Source organism: Gadus chalcogrammus, chromosome 17, assembly GCF_026213295.1.
Source record: "Gadus chalcogrammus isolate NIFS_2021 chromosome 17, NIFS_Gcha_1.0, whole genome shotgun sequence".
Classification (NCBI taxonomy): Eukaryota; Metazoa; Chordata; class Actinopteri; order Gadiformes; family Gadidae; genus Gadus; species Gadus chalcogrammus.
This window is the reverse complement of record NC_079428.1, coordinates 10,131,115-10,136,114: the sequence shown is the minus strand read 5'-3', so window position 1 is coordinate 10,136,114 and position 5,000 is coordinate 10,131,115.

Genomic DNA, 5,000 nt, shown 5'->3' with positions numbered 1-5,000 from the left:
ATTGATGCGCCCGGTCTCGCTCTGAGAGGGAGCTGTGGCTCTCACTTCCTCTGCTCATAGCGCTGAAATGCAGAGTTTAGATTTAAAGACCAAAGTGAAAGTAAAAGTAAGCGATTCTATATGTTAGGCCAGAGTGCTTTCTGTGTCTTTGTATATTTGGTGGTGATCCATTTGCTCTGATCAGACTCACTGAGTACTATTTTTTTATCCTGCTGCTTTTGGCTATATGACTGAGCCGGATTTAAACCGAAAGTTAAAGTAAACATGTCTTAGGCCATTGTTTGTTTCGGCTGTGAGCTAGGAAGACAATGGATTAAACTGCTGGTTTGAATCCAGTTTCCAGACCCTTTAATCATTAAATAATTTTCCATTTTGGTTTAGCGTAACCACAACTACAGCGGTACTCCCCTTACTGGTCATGTGACTGAACTGCAACAACAAATGTGCACCCTGAAACAAATAATGTCATAGTCTAGCTCTGTTATTTAGTTTCCATTCTCCACCCATCCACCAGATGTCCTTAGACATTTCCCCTCGATTCACGGATCCTGCCACTCTCATTTACAATCATTTTATTCCCCTCACCTGAGCTTCTTTGTAAATCTTCCCACCTGCCCCTCATTCCCTCATTATTCTCTCAACGTGTTTACCAGTTCACCTACTTTGATCCCTTGTCGGTTTGTTGTTATTGTTGTCTGTCTAGTTTCCACTTATACTCTTTTCCAGGCCAACTGAGATTGAGAGTTTTCTCTATTAAAGCCTCCTTGGTACATTCCTGAGTCTCTTCTGCGTGTGGGTCCTATCCCTTTTGTTCCTGCTGCCCTGCAAGCACTGGTCCTGACAAATAACTCCTAATTTAAAAAAAAAGAAATTATACTTTCATAATTCAGCCCAGGGCCACGATTAATACCGGGTTTGGGTACCCCATCCCCAGCAGAGTGAAAGAGAAAACTATACAGGCAGAGGGCGGGGCACCAAGGCAACAGCTGACGACGGGCATACAGTGTTCAGAAGGGCATGGAGGCCAGACAGAAAGGAAGTGGATGGAGGGTCTTCAGCCCGCTGGTGGAGGAGAGAAAAAGAAGTCGCAGATGTCGAGGTTTGAAATGACCCTCTTCCTCTGTCCTCCGTCACCTTCTCCCCTTTCTTCCCTTTTCCCCGTTCTAACCTGCTTTCTCTCTCAAACTCCACTTTCATCCGTCTCAAAATTGGAATAAAACCGCCTTCAATACCAGAGAAATTACATTATACTGAAAGCTGGAGCTAAAAAAAAAATTAATTGATGAGCAATTAAAACTCCCAAACCTCAATCTTGTATGCAAATATATTAAAGTCTCCAGTGTGTGTCTGACATGACGCCCAGCTCATCTCTCTGCTCTCATGTAAACACTATTGTTGTATTGAGCTATTTTCCTCCGCAAAACAAGTCTTGTCGAGTTCAGTTCCCTATTATCATGAAGCCGATCTCCACCTGCTTCTTAATGACATGTATCTTAACTCACAAGTCTGTTTGCATAATAACACTTAGTGAATAATCCGCGCGGAGGCAAAACCTAAAGCAGCTGCCTGAAACATCATTTTTGCTTCTTATTACACATTTATAACAAATGAAATACGGAATAAAGTGCAACGTGGCACACATTCACACACACAACTCTATATAAACACACGCACAACTTTACACACACACACACAACTATACACACACACACGCGCACGCGCGCACACACACACACACACACGGCCGCTTTGGGCTTCATGTGCGGGGGAAGCCAAGCGACCCCTTTGTCCGCTCCCGGCCCGGTCGAGATGGCCTCAGAGTGGCCATTGTTCAGAAGGTCAGTCTGCTCGCTCAATGGAGGCTGAGAAGCGTTTCATAAGTCGCAGAGCTTTCTCCGGGTCGAGGCTCGGCGCTCCGGCCCAAGGTCGGCGGACAATGCTTCCCGAGAGAGAACAGATGGAGAGACGGACCTCCCTCGGGAATGGGGAGGTGAGGATAATAGCCAATGGCTTTCTCGGAACTCACCCCCGGTTTATATAACATTAAAAGCAGCAGCCGGAGCTCGGACATTTCTAGAAGTTTCCGAGGCGGTTGAGACTAGGGTCTTTTCAGGAGGATGTACTGCATGGGAATGTCAACGGTCACCTGGCTTAGAGCTGATAAAGAGTGAGGCTTTATCTAATTATAACTTGATCTGATATAGTTTAACCACTGATTATGCTCTGCCATGAATCGTAAGTTATATATAAGGATTATTTAAAATGTTTTAGAAATCTCTGAAACTGGAATGTTGATCAAATAAAGTTGGCACGTTCAGACATGCGCGCACACACACACACATACACACACACAAAAAAACACATACTCACACACTCTATTGTGTATTATTTCTCTTCATATTTCAAGTACATCATGACATAAGCCGAAGGTTTCATCGGCCAAGACATGAATGTCCGATTCCGAGAACTGAAAGCTCATCCCCGCGGCGACAGCAATGTTCCAAAACAAAAAAAAAGCTGCATCCTCATTTTCAAGTGGAGGCTTTATTGGTCACAGTGAAACGACTATGTATCTATTCACTTTCAAGGGAAAGACCCAAAATACCATCCACAGTGCAGTTATTTACCAGACCCTATCTGAACGGACAATACTGCCTTGAGCGCAGACCGTCTAGTGTGGAAATGACCATGAGCTTCCTGCACATTGAGCCGGTGAAAAACAAGGGCGAATTCCTCTGTGTCACGGATCAGAAGGAACATTTCTGTCACCTGTCAAAACCAGAGACGGAAAAAAAGAGCCCTCGTATGCAAATGCATTTGTGTGTTTGTGTGTGCATGTGTACGTGTGTGTGTGTGTGTGTGTGTGTGGGGGGGGGTGTTTGTGTAGATTTATCCAACATGGAGGGTGGTGTGGCTGGCTTTACAGAAAGATGGTAAATCAGCCGTTAGAAGACCCTTGCCTGACTATTCTGGGGTCTCCCACTAAATTTGGGAACTCAAACTCGGTACCTATGGAACATGCTAGCCACTACACTATCCTGTACCTGTATTGATCACTGTCTCTGGTCTATTTAGTACTCTGAAACCTTGCTAAAGACGGAAGCTAGTGATTGATGTACGATTGGTTTACGCACGTAGGGTTAGGCATCGTTGGTTCCGCGTACTCCACATGGGCTACCTAATTTTCCCTTCATCCATACCCACTCTACCCCATCTTCATAGATCATTGAGTGTGTGTGTGTGTGTGTGTGTGTGTGTGTGTGTGTGTGTGTGTGTGTGTGTGTGTGTGTGTGTGTGTGTGTGTGTGTGTGTGTGTGTGCTTGAATCCAAATGATTTCCCAACACCACTGGCGTGCCTTTTCTTCAGCATGGGCGGGCTCAGCAGGGAACCAAACCCGGGAACGAGCCGAGGACCCCAACATGAGTCCTGAAACAAGATACAGCTCAACGCCGCATATCCTCAGCCGAGGGGGGGTGAGGAGAAGCCCGCGGTGAAGTCGTTTCGTCAGCGGTGAGTGCTACATCGGGGGCGGTGACCGGATTAGCTCCATACCCCCCCCCCCCTCCCCCGGTTCGTTTACGTCTTACCTTCGGGGCACCACAATCATAATAGATGGTTTCGCTCGTCTCTCGAAACGCCCGCCAATCTTGGAGCGACGGCGGGGCCTGGGAAACGAGTGTGGAGGCGGTGGGGAGTGGGGGGTGGGGGGGGTTTCGGCCTGCGGCGTGTTGGATGGGAGACTCGCACGGGGGGGGTCTTCTTTCTCTTTGCTCTTTTCTTAGCCTTAACGCGTTGCCTCAATAAGTCTGCAGTGCATGATGAGGCGGTGCTCTGGCTGGTCCCCCCGGCGTTGCTCCAGGCGTCATGTTTTCGCTTTCTTTTTTTTCTGCCTTTGTTTTCACTTTTCCAAATCTCCATAGTCCTGTCGGCGTTTTAGCGCAGCACCGCCGTGTACAAAGAAACAAGCTAATCCCTCTACTTGGGTTGCAAAGTAGCCTTAACGAGGAATGTGTGTTTGTGTGTAAACATGTTAGCATGTATGTATGTGGATGTGGCCTTCGCATATCTCTAGAACCGCTCATCTGATCTACTTCCCACTCGTGAGCATTGAAGGGGGCCAAGAGGAAGTGCAGTGTCGACTTATTTGCACACACAACACGTTCCACGGTGACCAACTTTGAACCAAACAACCGGCAGCTGGGGCGGGGCTTCGGGGGGGGGGGGGCGGGGCTTCAGGGCTCTGCTGACAGGCGTGTCTGCGACTGCGTCCGTAAAAGGCCTGCACATGCCGTTGTTCCCTGTCCACAGTGCACCGTCTGCAGTTCCCTGTCCACTGTTCCCTTTGTAGCCCTTGCCTTTGAGAGTCTCTGTATGGCTGAACGCTGCTCATTCGCTCGACTTCACACTAGGGTAGTGCAGTGTCCTAGAGTGGGAAATTCTTCAGATGAGGCGGTTGCGGAGAAAGTTGCAATTCGGACAGTTCCAATCAGGCACTACCCTGGAGGTATACCTCTGATGTACTGAGGAGGTGCGGTGTCCAGTGGTTTGAATGAGCCTCCTGTGACACGCTGCAAAAACGACAAAACGGGAGGCAGAGGAATCAGCCCCACCTTCCGAAACGGGCACGTCCAGAACCGACCCTGCAAGGGTTCCAATTGTGTAATTCAAATCAAACCGGTTGAGAGCGGTATCTCCCCCCCCCCCCCCCACCCACGCACCGAACAACAAGAGGAACAACAAGAGGAAGGTCCACGCTCATCAATGGTGTCTGGTGATGACATCAACCCAACGCCCCCCTGCCTCTATAACAAACCGGCGCCGCTCAAGTGGCAACGCAAGCTCCTCTTCATCGACCTGCGGCGTCTGGGGCGAGCGCTCGACTCACAATGGGGCCGGAGTACAGTCGGGCCACCTTGGTCGTCTCGCTGAACGTTTTTTTTTGATGCAATTTTTTAATTAGCGCTTTAGCCTGCGTTGTGAATCAGTGGGAGCTCCTTCG